The following is an 18,729-nucleotide window of genomic DNA, read 5'->3' on the forward strand; positions in this document are numbered from 1 at the left end:
TTACTCGGCTTTCTCTTCATCACGTACAAGTCTTTCGCCTTTTACTAAAGACTTCCGTGGAGAGGAACACCCACGAGTTAAATCTATTTTTGGCAGGCTTTGCCGTTTGGCAGAGCCTCAATGTGTTTGTGAAAAAACAAAGACAAGCGAGCGGCCTTCCTCAGTAAGACGTGTTTTGCTGCGTGTATCACACCTAGGGGGGCCGAGCTGCTAAGCAGCGGCCGTTCTCCAAGCCCGTTGAAACGACGGCACCACGCTGAGGCTGAAGCTTGCGGGAGGTGGGTCGTAAGCGATGAAACAGGCTGCAGAAAGCCCATTTAAACATGCTGTGACACCACTGACAGTTGCTCACACCAGCTGAGTGGCGGATAATGTTGTCTCAGCCATCAAACACATGCTATCCTTTACCATTACTTTGATAGGAATAATTTTTTTTCTGCGGATAAACACACAGCTGGAAGGACTGCAACCTTGTTTCTCAGGCCATTTGTGTACATGCGGGATGATTGCAGGCTTTTTACAGGCTGTAACAGTGAGAACTGGAACCCTAAAAACTACTTGGAAAGTGAGGCGTCTCAGTGCCACCTCTCTGGCGTGCATTCAGATACAGCTGGAATGATTGCAGCTTTTGTTCCTCAAAGCCCTGTGTGCGGTGATGGAGCAACAGCGCCCTCCTTTGGTGACAGCTGAGAGGGAAAAAAAGCTTACAGCACCTGGTATTCCCAGGCAGTCTCCTATCCAAGTACTAACCAGGCCGGACCCTACTTAGCTCCCGAGATCGGGCGTGTTCAGGGTGGTATGGCCGTAAGCGACGAAACAGGCCGCAGAAAGCCCATTTAAACATGCTGTGACACCACTGACAGTTGCTCACACCAGCTGAGTGGCGGATAATGGTGTCTCAGCCATCAAACACATGCTATCCTTTAACAGTACTTTGATAGGAATAGTTTTTTTTTCTGCGGAGAAACACACAGCTGGAAGGACTGCAACCTTGTTTCTCAGGCCATTTGTGTACATGCGGGATGATTGCAGGCTTTTTACAGGCTGTAACAGTGAGAACTGGAACCCTAAAAACTACTTGGAAAGTGAGGCGTCTCAGTGCCACCTCTCTGGCGTGCATTCAGACACAGCTGGAATGATTGCAGCTTTTGTTCCTCAAAGCCCTGTGTGCGGTGATGGAGCAACAGCGCCCTCCTTTGGTGACAGCTGAGAGGGAAAAAAAGCTTACAGCACCTGGTGTTCCCAGGCACTTTCTCCACCAAGTCCCTAAGCTGCCGTCAACTGACCAATGGTTGAGCAATGTTGAGCAGAGTTGAGGAGCGATCAGCCAATGGTTGAGCAATGTTGAGCAGAGCTCAGCGCTCAACAGACCAATCATTGAGCGAGGATCAGAATACGTCAGCTAATGTATTCACCGGTCATTGCCACTACTGTCAACGGAGGATTCACTCAGGTAAATTGTATTCTCTTCATCCTTTGCTAGTTAATTTTTTTAAGGTATGTATTAAGCTGTATCGATTTTGTAGAAAGAGAAAATATTCTGTGTCATAACACGGTCGTTGTGTATAAAGGGAAGACATTGAAGGTATGTTTTTAGCTGCTGGGTAGACTTCAGTCAACCTAACGCCGTTTTGTCTGTGAGTAACCATATTACTCGTGGTTGGTCTCGTTTTAATCGTGGCAATGTAAGCTTTCCAACGGTGTATGGCATGACTATATTCACCCAAGCTGATTAATGTGCGTCTGTAGCTAGCTAACGCGGCTAACAAGACTGTTTACAATGAGTTGAAAGTGTGTTGTTAGAAGAAAGTTTTTCTTAGTATTAATCTATTAATTTGTCGAAATTTGTTTGAGTTGGGGGCTATCGGCAAAGTTTTCTGTCAGGTTCATCCGCCTCCTGAGGTAATTAGTCTGCTAGCGGTCAGCGCAACGACGATTACAGTAGCACTAGCGGCTACATCGCACACCTGCACACCTGTTGCTTTTCAGCGACAATCAACATTTTCTTGGTCAATTTGATGTGGATATGTGTTAATGTGGGTAAATGTGACTGTTTAGACAACAGCCGATGCCAGAGTAAGTGTAACATAAAGCAATTTGGCGACCGTGTTAATCTCTTGTTGCATGGGATGCGCTGCATACCTGGTAAACAGCAATTTCTAACAACATAGGGCTATTTAGAACAATCTGGCGAGCGTGTTGTCCTAGGCTAATACACCAACAGCACATTTCTGTATAGCCGATCATGTATCATGTGAAGATTATGTCTGTTGAGGGAAAGGATGTCATTGCATGAAATACTGTATTGGGTGACTAATTCCAGCTTTGAAATGTTGCTAGACTGAACTAATGACAGCCCGCTGTATAGTAGGCTAACCACTGTAACAGCTGTGTTGTGTAACTAAATACTGTCATCCAGTTTAAATAAATAACTTGGCTGTCTTGCTTTGACCTTATTCATATGATGACTACTGACTGTAAATAAGCCATGTTTAAAAGTTTTGTTACAGTCACTTGTTGGAAAGTTAAATGAACAGTCATCACTGTCTGATCCCTATTACCTGTGTTTACATTACCAGAAAGAATGGAGAGCCATGATAGCTATGAGTGTGAGGTATGCAGGTTAAGTTTTAATTTTAGGTAAGCATTGCACTCCAGTTAGTTTCAGGTTAGTATAATACAGGTAAGTATTGTTATTCATATTTTTGGACCATTAATTTCAGGTTACGTTTTAATTTCAGGTAAGCATTGCACTCCAACATAGGTTCATGTTACAAAAGTTACCCAAGTGGATATTTTTAGTATGTAAAGCAGTTAATAACTGGTAAGTATTAATCGATTAAGCCATGGCAACACATGAATAAAAAATGACCCTTTTTATACAGTGAGTGTACACTGTAAATAATTGCTGTAAATTTACAGTAGGATTCCAACAGTTTTATCCTGTTATTTTAAAATACAGCACTTTACTGTTAATACAAACAAAAATCTGTCAATTTACCGTTTTTTTTACGGAACTATAATGTATACCTAAAATACAGCACTTTACCGCTAATAAATCATCCAAAGTATCTAAACTACAGTATCATGCAGTATTTTTTGAATTCTGGGAAGGGCAATTCACCTGAACAGCACATGTGAAGCTGGGTCTGCTATTTTCTTCATCCATCCCCATCTTGCTATTTATTTGGTGAGTAGCAGTTTTATTTAATCTATAAATCAAAGTATATCAGTGATGTTTAAAATTTGTTTACATTAGCCTACTGAATATGTGCACGTCATGATAGAAGGATTCAGCAGCAGGATTCGGCAGCTAGCTAGAATTTCATAGATGATTGCCAAATAATCAGACAACACAAGGAACTCAATCTAAATTAACTAACCACAAGTATTTATTTAGTAAGGTTAGATACTTTCAGGAAAACCTGTAGTTTTTCTTATCTTTTAGATGAAATGCTATTGTCCATCTACATTTGCTGCCTTTTATTGTGTTAATCTGAGTGAGTGACACAACTTGATTTTTACACAGTGTTTGAAGAAATACTTTAATTTTTCAGATGCTTCATTGGAATAAACCCTGAGAGAGGCACCAAGACTGGACGGGGCAAAGTCTTATCAAAGAAAACTGGCAAAAGACTACACCAGTCAATCCACATGTATCCACTCTGCTGCGGAGACTCATGGACTTTCAGTGGGACTTCATTTAAAATGGTGAGATTACTCAATCCCATTACTCACATATATTTATCAAAAACTATCTTGTGTCATCCCTTTAACTCTTTCTTCATCTCAATCTCATCCTCCTCTCTTCTTCTCTCTCCCTGATAGAGTGTCAGGGCTTAGGATATTTTTTCTTTGGATTTTTATGTTCATAGTTCACATTATGATAACAGGGAATGAGGGGTACACACGTTCATTGTGTATGTGAGAAAATGCAGTGAAAATTATTTTGGAACTAATCTCTCTCTCTCTCTCTCTCTCTCTCTCTCTCTCTCTCTCTCTCTCTCTCTCTCTCTCTCTCTCTCTCTCTCTCTCTCTCACAGTCTTCAAAGTCTTCAAGTGGGCCTTACTGTAAGTCATTCACTAACTCACTCCCCTGCCATCCCCCAATACTTTGACTTCTACACTTAACAATGTGCCTTATAACAGCTTGAACATACATTTAAAATTTGGACATGATGTAACATGTCTGGTGGTGTTCATTGTATTTTTATTTTTATTTAAACTGTTTTTGACAGATGGCATTATATAGACAGAATATTTTTTGTTAAATGAACTTTTTATTTATTATTTGTGCCACTGATTTAATGCTGGACAATATATTCAGTACATTGAGATGTTACATGATATAGGGTAAAGGGAATTTGTGTTCTGTTTCTGAACCTACACAAGTGTTTGAATGCTACAGGTTGAGTTCAAGACTTGGGATATTTTTCTTTGGATGTTTATGTTCATAGTCCACATTACGAAAAGTGGACATGAGGGGCACACATGTCTTAGAGTTTTGTTGTTTTTAATTTTATGTTTTATGTATGTATGATGTAGCTGAACTGTCTGTAACTTTAGGTAATCCACTAAACTGTTATGTTCTGGTCACTTGGTTTATATTTTTCAATGTATTACGTCAAAAAAGTGCCATGTATTGCACCATTTTCAGCAAAAAGCCAAAAGTTTTGAGAGAGAAGGCTCTGTATTTTTTGGTTTTGTTTGCACTTGTTTAAACATACAGCTTCTTTACAATAATGCAAAAAGTGTAATAAAATGCAATGGTACAATAACAGACAGTTTCCCAATAAAAAGATCAGTAAGGCAAGGCTGCCCATTATCAGCGCTATTATATAGCATAGTGGCAGAACCGCTAGCTCAAGCAATAATTAAAGACAAGGAAATAGTAGGAATAAAAACACCCACAAACAGTTCTATCAAAATAACACAATTACGCGGACGACATTACAATAACAATCAAATCAGGGAAATGCATAGACAAAATCATGGAACACTTCAAAACGTACAGCATGGCATCAGGAGCAAAAATAAACATAACTAAATCTGAGATAGGCAAAATAGGAAAGGTGGAAAACTATGTAAATAAATGGGGATTTGGGGAAAACACGGGGTGTAGGAAAATACTGGGTGTATATATAGGAGAGAATGAGAGTGAGGCTAGGGACAGAGGGTGGAGGGAAATGATAGGGAAAGTGCAGAGTAGTTTAAATTTATGGCGAGCAAGAGGGTTAACACTGAAAGGAAAGGTAATTGTAGTTAATGCTTTGATACTGTCAAAAATTAACCACATTTTGGGAACCTGTGAGCTGCCGCAATGGGCTCTAAAAACGCTGACAGCAGCAATCTCCTCCTTCCTCTGGAGGGGAAAGGGAAATTCGATTGCTCACAGAGTGTTAATTGCTAAAAAAAGGGAGGGGGGTTTAGGACTAATTGACATCGGTGCCAAAAGAGACGCACTTAGGATCAAAATTGTTAAGAATTTTCTTGATTCGGACCGGCAGTACCCCTGGGAGGACTGGATGGCGAGCTATCTGGCTGAGTACGGGGAGAGAGACGCGTACAACCTGTGCGCCCTCCTCCCAGGAAAAGCCAGGAGCTGCCTACCTGGTTTCTACCAGGAGGTACTAGAGGCATGGGGCAAAATTCTGCCCCACCTCTGGCCCAAGTGCAGGAATAAAGAGCATGTGCTGCAGTTACCTTTCCTTGACAGTCCATTTTTTATGTGTGGGGGGAGGGTTCTAACCAGCGGTCCTATGCGGGCTGCTGTTTTGACCAGGGTGGGAGATATAATCGATGGGAGGGGTGCTTTTAACGTAGATATAGTTTGTGGAAAACTAAAAGAAAAAAATGTTAGTTATAGGAAAGGAAATATAACAAAACTTAAAGGAAAGTTTGAACAGGCTCTTGACCCTACGTGGCGGAGCCTGTTGAAGGAGAAAGAGAAAGATATCAGAGCCGCCCTTCCCCAGCTACAACTCAAGCAAAAGGACAAAGCAAAGGACATAAAAGAAATAAACACAAGAACCTGGTACCGGACATTAATACACCTCATCAAAAGGCCCCCCACAGCAGAGAAATATTGGAAAGAAAATTACCCCAACATGGACATCAAAACTATATGGACAAACCTGGACATACCACTCATGGACAACACTACAATAAACATGGACGTCAACATTCGACACAGACGGATTTACACAGGGATTATTTTACATCAGATCAACAGAGAAAAATATTCAAGAACATGCACCGTTTGCAATAAAGAATCAGAGGACCTGGAACATATTTTCAACACATGCACAGAATCAAAACATTTTCAGTCATACATCAGGACCATATTAGAGACTCACTGCAACTTCACAACACACACTGATACAGATTGGTCATGGGCTTGGACATTTGGAATCACAGGAAAACATACAAACAGGAACAATACACTCATCAACTCCATCCTAGCATTCGGCAGAAAATCATTATGGACAAGAAGGAATCACCAATTATTTGACAACAAAACAATAAATGTTACAAGATATTTTCAGAACATATTCACAGCTCACCTCAGGACCATATTTCTAGCAGACCAAGACACTTTTCATCAGCAGTTCAACAGTCACAATAATTTGGTAAAAGTAATGGAAGGGAAAAACGTATGTCTGGTGTTATAAAAAAAACTTAGGGGTGTTATGTTGGGGTAGTTATTGTCTACATTTACTTTCTGTATCTTTTCTTTTATTTATTTGTCATCTATATGATTTTTTATTAGTAGTATTATTATTATTTTGACACATAGTGTTATGGTGGTTATGTGTCTTTTTTTGTTGGGATAAGGGGGTGTGTCATGTCTTTAATGTTGGGTTTTATGTTTGTCTCGTCAGCTTGAATGTATGTAAATTGTGAATGTGATTTAATTTTAGTATTTCTTTTGGCACATAGTGTTAATGTGGCTATGTGTCCTTTTTGTTGGGATAAGGGGGTGTTTTATGTCTTTAATGTTGGTTTTTATGTTTGTCTTGTCAGCTTGAATGTATGTAAATTGAGAATATGATTTATGGTTTAGTATTTCTTTTGGCACATAGTGTTATTGTGGCTATGTGTATTTTTGTTTAGTTAAAGGGGTGTTTCATGTCTTTAATGTTGGTTTTTATGTTTGTTTCGTCAGCTGGAATGTATATAAAATAAGATCGTGATATATTTTTGATAATAAAAGATAAAAAAAACAAAAAAAAAAACACGCCCGATCTCGTCTGATCTCGGAAGCTAAGCAGGGTCGGGCCTGGTTAGTACTTGGATGGGAGACCGCCTGGGAACGGCTCATGGGTTAGGGTTAGGGTTAGGGTTAGGGCAAAAGTACCTATTGCTGAACCCTGGGATCGATCAAAAAGGATCAAAACGGACAGCTCCATCTGCTGGCCACTGGTGGGAGGTTTTATTTCCAGAAATGTCATGTACAAGGCCTAGTTTATCAAAATCCATTGGTCTGCTGAATGTTTTGTTTATTATTTTCATAGTTTGAGTTGATGTAGCTGATGAGATTCATATAATCAAGTGGAAAAGTGTTTAATTGTTACATTTTTGGGCTGAATTAAGAAAAAGGGTGTAAGAATGTATTCAGTGTACTCTCACTTTGTCTGGAAGACATCAGTCATTCACTTATTGTTTTGACCACACAGGGGCTGCGGCCAGCACAGTGGGGCTGTATTCACAGCTCTGGTAGCAGGGGAGAAGACACAAGGACTTCTAATTGCTTTGGTGTGTTTTTTCTTTCCACTATCCCACCCCTTGTGAAACCCAAGCACACACAGACTCCAAAATACTTTTACAACTTTTATTTTTCACCCAGAATGTGTTTCATTCAAAAAGGCAATGCATATAAAACACAAGTAAACAAGATCTGTTTAGTTTAAAGCTTGCTCACCACGACAAGGTACAGATCTATGAGCGAGAACACGAGAGACAAACATTTACTACCATCTGCAAACATTTAGTTAAACATGGAGCTGACAGACATACACACATCACAAGGACAGGCACATTTAAATAACAATAATAATCAAAAACACTCAACAATTAAAAAACACACACTTGTACTTAAGATACAAATTAACAATTGGCTTGTACAGGTAAAAGTGCAATAATGAACATGAAGACTCAGGTGACCAATCAACAAATAAAAGGCTCAAGCCGTTCCTCTCTGTTGTGTTTTTCTTTAGCAAACTTTTGTTAAACATGAAGCAGACAAATACATACAAACAAGACGCATGACAAAAACACAGATTATCTGAACATGAACAACCACTAAAGGGTATGTAAACTGATTGTGTTAGATTGGAACTGATTAAGGTTAAAAAGATTGGCCTTGATAATGAACATAGACCAGAACAGATACAACAAAGTGCATTTAAACAGCAATATAAATAATAATAAATAAAAAACAAACAAAAGAACTTTAAGTAAAACTGTAAAGAGCATTTTTTTGAACTATATAAATAAATAGATTGTGCTTGCTGAAGCACTTTAAAACACACACAAAGAAAGAGAAACACACACAAACAAGCCTCTTTCTCTCTCCTACAGATGGCACAGGAACAGTGGCATCACAGAGGTAAGTTATTTTCACACACACACACATATTTACAGGTATTTACACAGTCCTCCTTTCCAACTCCGCATCCACGACACTCTTAAAGTGTTCAAAGTTGTCATACACCACATTGTCGAAGGCAGAGGTGGTAGACTTCCTAGTGGATGGACAGTAGGAAAATATTTTCTGCATGCTTCCAGCCACTTTGTCCTTGGAAGGGGTGTACCTCTTCCGCTGTCCACCACAGTTTGGCACGTGGCAAGCCCCACATGGCCGTGAGGACTTGTTAGGCATGAATGCCTTCACTGTTGGTGCAGGAGGGACAAAGTTCTGGCTGCAGGATGGCCCACGAAACAGGACGGAGGGGGCCTGTGGCTGTGCGGGGAGGACCAGCAGTATGGGTGCTGCCGACACAGGGGGTGGGCCATAGGTGGACGCAGCAGGAGGCCTCGGCTGGAGGTGGGCGGGCGCAGGAGGCCTCGGCAGAATGGGGGTGAGCGCAGCAGGCTTCGGCCGGGTGGAGAACGACAACGCAGTGGGCTGAACGGGCCGGTTTGCGGGAGTCACAGGCTCTGGCTCATCAACAAATAATCTGGAAATATAAAATACACATGTGATCAGTATTGATATGACGTGTGTGCTATTTGCTTTCCACAGCCAACAGGTGAAACAAAGTGCAACTTACCTCCGCTTCTCACCACGTCTCTTTCCAGCCTCATGATGGATGTGCTGGTACTGGACCTGAGGCCGGTCTGGCGGAGGCAGGGCTGTTGGCAGCACAGGAGCCTCCGGGTACGGTGCGTCCTACAGCACTTTCAGGTGAGGAGTCACCTTGGGTAGTACTGTCGCCCCGTAGTTGGCCTTCTTCTCCTCCCTAGCAGTGAAGGTCGAGATCGACTTGGCGTTAATGTTGGGCAGTGGGATGGCGAGACCGCTGAGGATGGGGTCGTCTCTCTCCTCTTGTACTGTCCCTTCAAAGAAACCGTGACCTTGCTAGGGGAGGTGAGCTGGTTGGCCGGCGCGCGGTGCTTCAGCATCTTGAGGAGGAGGTAGAGCAGGCGACTGTCCTCGGTCACCTGTGCCGCCTGAGCATACCTCATCCAGCCAAACTTTGTCTTCTGGGCTGCTCTGGTCTCAGGAGAGTCCGCCCCAAGACACCGACCGAACAAGGTGTAGCCCCACCTTGACTCATACTGCTTGACAAAGCGGGCGGCGGTCTTGTCGTGGTCACGGAGAGCGTTGGCTGCGGTGGCAATCTTCTGCCGGAGGTCGGCCGGCACTAGGAGACGGTCGCTGTCGTCAGCCAGTTCTAGGAGGAGCACGGCCAGTGCCTCCACTTCCTCTATACCTGGCAGATGCAGGTGACGGTGGGTCATGAACACGTCTTGCAGGGCAGGACTGTCCTCCTCTTCCGCCTGTTCTGCCTGAGTGAGGACGACGTGCTTCTCACCGACGCGGTCTATCGGGTCTTCTTCTGCATCAGAAGACATTCCGAGACCCTCATCCGCCGCCTGCTCATCGCCGCCCTGCTCAGTCGACTCCAACTCCTCTTCCTCCTCCTCCTCCTCCTCCTCACGCGACTGCTCTTCCTCAACTGCAAATATATAATTTTACTAATCACAAACATGTCTACAAAACAATAGTTTTTTTTGCACCAGGTTTGTCATCATTGTTTAAGGGTGTGCTTTAACTACTGTACCTTTCTGCACGTAGTAGTCCCTGGCAGTGAAGCTGGTGGACTGGCACATGGCGTACTCCACACCAAGGAGCTCCTCCTTGTCGGGGTGCTCGTACGCTTCGGGGACTGGCATCGGTGCAGCAAAGTTGGGCTCCAGGACGTGCTCCTTGCCAAAAAGAACCTCGGCCTGCTGGTTGACGCGCTGGATCTGCCGCGGGTCCAAGCAAGACGTCTGCCGGCCATGACCACCAGCGACACGGAGCGATGCCATGCGGTGGTTCCACTGCACGACAAAGGACACCAAGTATACCTGAAACACACATTTCCATTTGACTGTTATTGTGTACAATTCTTACAAGTGATGACTGAAGCTGTGAAATAAAATGTATCATTGAAGCGATCATTGACACTTTTCTTTTTAAATTATACCGTATGAACATGTGTCTGAAATATATATATATATATATATGTGTGAGAAGCGGAGGTATATATATATATATGTATATATATATATATACATACATACATACACACACACACACACACACGTGTTTTAATCACTTACTTGGAACGGCATGATCAACTCACCGACAGCAGTTGTTGTCCGCGTACAACACCTTCGGAGCAGGAGCGTTGGCACGGCGAAAGCGGGCGACCAGACCTCTGGCCATGCGTGCGTAGCACCCCTCCGACTCGGACGCAACCAACACCGTGGTCAAGAACTGACCCCACTCATTCAGCACGCTGGTCACGTACTGCATGGTGCCCTGGCCGTCGCCGTAGATCTTCTTGAGAATCTATAAAAACAAAGCAGAACATTCATTGCGTGGTGTGACCATATGGAACAGACTGACTGTTGATAAACAAGTACTTTATGCTGTACATACCTTCCTTGTGCCGTCGATGCACAAGATCTCCCCAGTAGTGCTGAGGATCTGGTCCCTGTACACGGGCATCTTCTCCATCTCTAGGATCAGGTGCGCGCGCCTCAGGACCCGAGCAGACGGAAGATGAGACGGGGCGATGGGAGGGGTGTAAGTGCCAGCCGCTCTGGCAAAAGACAGGATGCCTCGCTGAGAGGAAGAGGATCCAGCCGCCGACATGTGGGCGTCGTACAGGAGGGTCTGGTACAGGTCCCGACGCTCCACGTACCACTCGTCATGGCCCTGCTGCAGCAGCCTCTGCACCTTGGCCATGGACACCGCGTTGAGTCGGTCATTCATCAGGGTGACCACACTCCTGTCCACTGTTTTGTTAAATATTTATGAATAAAAATTCTGTTTTGTTCAATATTTATGAATAGAAATTCTGTTTTGTTAAATATTTATGAAAGTTATTGAATAAAAATCCTGTTTTGTTCAATATTTATGAATAAAAATCCTGTTTTGTTCAATATTTATGAATAAAAATCCTGTTTTGTTAAATATTTATGAAAGTTATTGAATAAAAATTCTGTTTTGTTTAATATTTATGAATAAAAATCCTGTTTTGTTAAATATTTATGAAAGTTATTGAATAAAAATCCTGTTTTGTTAAATATTTATGAATAAAAATCCTGTTTTGTTAAATATTTATGAATAAAAATCCTGTTTTGTTCAATATTTATGAATAAAAATCCTGTTTTGTTCAATATTTATGAATAAAAATCCTGTTTTGTTCAATATTTATGAAAGTTATTGAATAAAAATCCTGTTTTGTTAAATATTTATGAATAAAAATCCTGTTTTGTTCAATATTTATGAATAAAAATCCTGTTTTGTTAAATATTTATGAAAGTTATTGAATAAAAATTCTGTTTTGTTAAATATTTATGAATAAAAATCCTGTTTTGTTAAATATTTATGAAAGTTATTGAATAAAAATTCTGTTTTGTTAAATATTTATGAATAAAAATCCTGTTTTGTTTAATATTTATGAAAGTTATTGAATAAAAATTCTGTTTTGTTCAATATTTATGAATAAAAATCCTGTTTTGTTAAATATTTATTAATAAAAATCCTGTTTTGTTAAATATTTATGAATAAAAATGCTGTTTTGTTTAATATTTATGAATAAAAATCCTGTTTTGTTAAATATTTATGAATAAAAATCCTGTTTTATTAAATATTTATGAATAAAAATCCTGTTTTGTTAAATATTTATGAATAAAAATTGTTTTGTTCAATATTTATGAATAAAAATCCTGTTTTGTTAAATATTTATGAATAAAAATGCTGTTTTGTTTAATATTTATGAATAAAAATCCTGTTTTGTTAAATATTTATGAATAAAAATGCTGTTTTGTTTAATATTTATGAATAAAAATCCTGTTTTGTTAAATATTTATGAATAAAAATCCTGTTTTATTAAATATTTATGAATAAAAATCCTGTTTTATTAAATATTTATGAATAAAAATCCTGTTTTGTTAAATATTTATGAATAAAAATTGTTTTGTTAAATATTTATGAATAAAAATCCTGTTTTATTAAATATTTATGAATAAAAATCCTGTTTTGTTAAATATTTATGAATAAAAATCCTGTTTTGTTCAATATTTATGAATAAAAATCCTGTTTTGTTCAATATTTATGAATAAAAATTGTTTTGTTCAATATTTATGAATAAAAATCCTGTTTTGTTAAATATTTATGAAAGTTATTGAATAAAAATCCTGTTTTGTTAAATATTTATGAAAGTTATTGAATAAAAATCCTGTTTTGTTAAATATTTATTAATAAAAATCCTGTTTTGTTAAATATTTATGAATAAAAATCCTGTTTTGTTCAATATTTATGAATAAAAATCCTGTTTTGTTAAATATTTATGAATAAAAATCCTGTTTTGTTCAATATTTATGAATAAAAATTGTTTTGTTAAATATTTATGAATAAAAATCCTGTTTTGTTCAATATTTATGAATAAAAATTGTTTTGTTAAATATTTATTAATAAAAATCCTGTTTTGTTCAATATTTATGAAAGTTATTGAATAAAAATCCTGTTTTATTAAATATTTATGAATAAAAATCATGTTTTGTTCAATATTTATGAATAAAAATCCTGTTTTGTTCAATATTTATCAAAGTTATTGAATAAAAATTCTGTTTTGTTCAATATTTATGAAAGTTATTGAATAAAAATTCTGTTTTGTTAAATATTTATGAATAAAAATCCTGTTTTGTTTAATATTTATCAAAGTTATTGAATAAAAATCCTGTTTTGTTCAATATTTATGAATAAAAATCCTGTTTTGTTAAATATTTATGAAAGTTATTGAATAAAAATTCTGTTTTGTTAAATATTTATGAATAAAAATCCTGTTTTGTTTAATATTTATGAAAGTTATTGAATAAAAATCCTGTTTTGTTCAATATTTATGAATAAAAATCCTGTTTTGTTCAATATTTGTGAATAAAAATTGTTTTGTTAAATATTTATGAATAAAAATCCTGTTTTGTTCAATATTTATGAATAAAAATCCTGTTTTGTTCAATATTTATGAAAGTTATTGAATAAAAATCCTGTTTTATTAAATATTTATGAATAAAAATCCTGTTTTGTTCAATATTTATGAATAAAAATCCTGTTTTGTTCAATATTTATGAATATAAATCCTGTTTTGTTCAATATTTATGAAAGTTATTGAATAAAAATCCTGTTTTGTTCAATATTTATGAAAGTTATTGAATAAAAATCCTGTTTTGTTCAATATTTATGAATATAAATCCTGTTTTGTTCAATATTTATGAAAGTTATTGAATAAAAATCCTGTTTTGTTCAATATTTATGGAAGTTATTGAATAAAAATCCTGTTTTGTTAAATATTTATGAATAAAAATCCTGTTTTGTTAAATATTTATGAATAAAAATCCTGTTTTGTTAAATATTTATGAATAAAAATCCTGTTTTATTAAATATTTATGAATAAAAATCCTGTTTTGTTAAATATTTATTAATAAAAATCCTGTTTTGTTAAATATTTATGAAAGTTATTGAATAAAAATCCTGTTTTGTTAAATATTTATTAATAAAAATAATTTTTTGTTCAATATTTATGAATAAAAATCCTGTTTTGTTAAATATTTATGAATAAAAATCCTGTTTTGTTCAATATTTATGAATAAAAATCCTGTTTTGTTCAATATTCATGAATAAAAATCCTGTTTTGTTAAATATTTATGAATAAAAATTCTTTTTAATTAAATATTTATGAATAAAAATCCTGTTTTGTTCAATATTTATGAATAAAAATCCTGTTTTGTTCAATATTTATGAAAGTTATTGAATAAAAATCCTGTTTTGTTAAATATTTATGAAAGTTATTGAATAAAAATCCTGTTTTGTTCAATATTTATGAATAAAAATCCTGTTTTGTTCAATATTTATGAATAAACATTCTGTTTTGTTAAATATTTATTATTAAAAATCCTGTTTTGTTAAATATTTATGAATAAAAATCCTGTTTTGTTCAATATTCATGAATAAAAATCCTGTTTTGTTAAATATTTATGAATAAAAATTCTGTTTTGTTCAATATTTATGAATAAAAATCCTGTTTTGTTAAATATTTATGAAAGTTATTGAATAAAAATCCTGTTTTGTTAAATATTTATGAATAAAAATCCTGTTTTGTTCAATATTTATGAATAAAAATCCTGTTTTGTTAAATATTTATTAATAAAAATCCTGTTTTGTTCAATATTTATGAAAGTTATTGAATAAAAATCCTGTTTTGTTAAATATTTATGAATAAAAATCCTGTTTTGTTAAATATTTATGAACAAAAATCCTGTTTTGTTCAATATTTATGAAAGTTATTGAATAAAAATCCTGTTTTATTAAATATTTATGAATAAAAATTCTGTTTTGTTCAATATTTATGAATAAAAATCCTGTTTTGTTAAATATTTATGAAAGTTATTGAATAAAAATCCTGTTTTGTTCAATATTTATGAAAGTTATTGAATAAAAATCCTGTTTTGTTAAATATTTATGAATAAAAATTCTTTTTTATTAAATATTTATGAATAAAAATCCTGTTTTGTTCAATATTCATGAATAAAAATCCTGTTTTGTTAAATATTTATGAATAAAAATTCTTTTTTATTAAATATTTATGAATAAAAATCCTGTTTTGTTCAATATTTATGAATAAAAATCCTGTTTTGTTCAATATTTATGAAAGTTATTGAATAAAAATCCTGTTTTGTTCAATATTTATGAAAGTTATTGAATAAAAATCTTGTTTTGTTAAATATTTATGAATAAAAATTCTTTTTTATTAAATATTTATGAATAAAAATCCTGTTTTGTTCAATATTTATGAATAAAAATCCTGTTTTGTTAAATATTTATGAATAAAAATCCTGTTTTGTTCAATATTTATGAATAAAAATCCTGTTTTGTTAAATATTTATGAATAAAAATCCTGTTTTGTTCAATATTTATGAATAAAAATCCTGTTTTGTTAAATATTTATGAATAAAAATCCTGTTTTGTTCAATATTTATGAATAAAAATCCTGTTTTGTTTAATATTTATGAAAGTTATTGAATAAAAATCCTGTTTTGTTAAATATTTATGAATAAAAATTCTTTTTTATTAAATATTTATGAATAAAAATCCTGTTTTGTTCAATATTTATGAATAAAAATCCTGTTTTGTTAAATATTTATGAATAAAAATCCTGTTTTGTTCAATATTTATGAATAAAAATCCTGTTTTGTTAAATATTTATGAATAAAAATCCTGTTTTGTTCAATATTTATGAATAAAAATCCTGTTTTGTTTAATATTTATGAAAGTTATTGAATAAAAATCCTGTTTTGTTAAATATTTATGAATAAAAATCCTGTTTTGTTCAATATTTATTAATAAAAATCCTGTTTTGTTAAATATTTATGAATAAAAATTCTGTTTTGTTAAATATTTATGAATAAAAATCCTGTTTTGTTCAATATTTATGAATAAAAATCCTGTTTTGTTCAATATTTATGAATAAAAATCCTGTTTTGTTCAATATTTATGAATAAAAATCCTGTTTTGTTAAATATTTATGAATAGGGTTAGGGTTAGGGTTAGGGTTAGGGTTAGGTTGGGGGAAGTGATCCCTCTTCCAGCCGGAGAAGGGAGGTGCACGGTCCACCCACCGTTGGTCTGCCCCGTACCACCGATCATCTCTGGGTTGACGCTGGCGCCGGCGTCCTCGGCGTACCAGCGTCCAACCCTCCTCAGCCATGCTGAGTCAGCTGTCGTTCCAGGTAAGTAGTTTTTTTTCTTTTTCAGGTACCAGGTAAGTATTTTTTCTTTTCAGGTATCAGGTAAGTATTTTTTCTTTTTTTCAGGTATCAGGTAAGTATTTGTTTTGTTTTTTAATTGTTTTTTTTTTTTTAAATATTAAAATCCAATTAAACCAAACAACTAAGGGCGCTCTCAAAAGAGAGGATAATCCAAAAATCAAATTGTTCTTAATGAAATCAAATAGGTTTTTAAATCAAAATGAAATTCTTTTTTGAATTAAAAGGCTACGAAATAAAAAAGCTAGCGAAATAAAACAGCTAGCGAAATAAAAACGGTGTGCCAAAAAGCAACGTTTCGACCCGTTACGGGTCTTCCTCAGGCAATGGCACACTGAAAAAAGCTGCTAGTGTGGTATCTGTTCTGCATCGGTACTGTGATAATATATGACACCCTAGAAATTCTGTATCACTTGAACAGATCACCTGAACAGATGTTTACTTGAGTAAAAGTTTACAGCTAGCCATAAAGGACAGACAAAGGCAATTTTCTTAGACTGACCAGTAATTAGAGCAAGTTATAAATTGAGGGCTTAGGGCTATGTATCCGGAGTGAACTTCTGTTTCTCTAGGTGGAGTTTTTAGGAACTGTATATATAGTGCTGGAAGACTTGAAGAAAGAGAGAGAGCTTCAGATTGGACCAGGGCTCACTCAAGATTGGATGTTTGACATTGTTCTCCTTTGTAATAAAACCTTTCAAAGTTACAATTGAGACGTGTCAGCGGTGGTTTCCTTCTTCATCAACACATCAAGAATCTACCTATTGTAAGAAACCTCACTAGAAAGGCTGGAGAGAGATGTGTATCGATCACTGTTCTGATGCAAAGTGAGCTCCTTTCTCTGCTCACCTCCCTTTATACCCTCTGTTTTTGGTGCGCAAATTTTAAATGTCACAGTTTTCGCGTACCATTTTATTTTGCGTCACCTCCAAATTAACCCCTTAAAGCCCAAACAAAATGAAATACCATCAATATAATGTATATATTAAAACCCAAATTATATTTTTAAATCATAAATTATTGTTTTTAACCCAATGAACTTATTTATATAACTTAAATCTTTTATGAAATATTCTTTTAAACGTAAAAACATTTAGGATTAGGGTTAAGATTTGAGATTCAGGTTTAGGGTTAGGATTAGGGTTAAGATTTGAGATTAAGGTTTAGGGTTAGGATTAGGGTTAAATTTAGGGTTAGGGTTAGGTCTAGAATTAGGATGGATGTTAGGTTTAGGGTTAGGGTTCTGGTTAGGTTGGGGGAAAGAACGGGGTCCCTGCTCACACCAGGGTCCGTGGTGCATGGGCATCTCCGTTTGGGTGGCCAGCCTCCCACACTCCATCTTCCATTTTTAGGCTTTTATTTATTATTTATTATTATTATTATTTATTAATCCTTCTTTTAGGTTTCCTTTTCTTCTTTCTTCGTCCTTTGTTTAGGTTTTATTCTATGCCTTCTTTGCGTTTCTTTTCCTCTTCCTTTGTTCAGGTTCTGGTTTCGCCTTGGCTATATCAAATATGTAATCATTTTTTGTCTTTTTGTTTTTCTATTTTTTTGTTTTTTTCTTGTTTTTTCAGTTGGTTTATTTATTCTTCATTTTTCTTCTTTTTCCCTCCCTTTAGGTATACCATGGTTTTGTTTTTTGTCTGTAGGTGGCGCTCGCGACGTTTCGACCTCATTTCGGGCCTTCTTCAGGCATGCCACCCCAGACAGGTAAGTATGAGGAGATGTTACTCCTTCAGTGCTCTTCTTCCAACTGATTTTTCCTCCGTGTTTCTCCCTTTTTATACTCTCCCCCCGGTAAGTATTTCGTTTCGTGATTTTCCCGGTAAGTATTTTTGTTTCGTGTTTTTCTGTCTTTGCAGCTTATATTGTCCTTTGTAACCCTTTTTCCACATCAAATAAACACCGTCATGAATTTAAACTGTGTGTTTATTGTATTTATTTGTTTATTTATTGATTAATTTATTTCTAACCCTTTTTCCTTAATTTATGTCCCTTCCCATTTTCCTGATTACCATCCTTCACTTTTCCCCTGCGTACCTCGTATATTTCTTTTTGCCTTTTATTTAACCCTGCTTTTATGGCTATATACGGAATTATCTCAGCCGGAAACTACCGTAACTGGAATCTTGTTTTTCCTCCTTTGGACTTTTTTTGGACCGCATTTTGGGTTCCATGGGGTTAGGG

At 35.7% G+C, this 18,729-nt stretch overlaps 1 non-coding gene and 1 pseudogene across 1 annotated transcript; one reads left to right on the top strand and one right to left on the bottom strand.

Moving 5' to 3' along the window:
* Positions 1-115, top strand: LOC128382912 (U5 spliceosomal RNA). The gene has a single exon (XR_008323831.1). It is a non-coding gene; the product is annotated as a U5 spliceosomal RNA (small nuclear RNA).
* A 586-nt stretch (positions 116-701) lies between these two features.
* On the bottom strand, positions 702-810 carry LOC128382880 (uncharacterized; annotated as a pseudogene).
* Positions 811-18,729: the final 17,919 nt, after the last annotated feature.

The sequence above is a fragment of the Scomber japonicus genome, chromosome 21 (assembly GCF_027409825.1).
Source record: "Scomber japonicus isolate fScoJap1 chromosome 21, fScoJap1.pri, whole genome shotgun sequence".
NCBI lineage: Eukaryota > Metazoa > Chordata > Actinopteri > Scombriformes > Scombridae > Scomber > Scomber japonicus.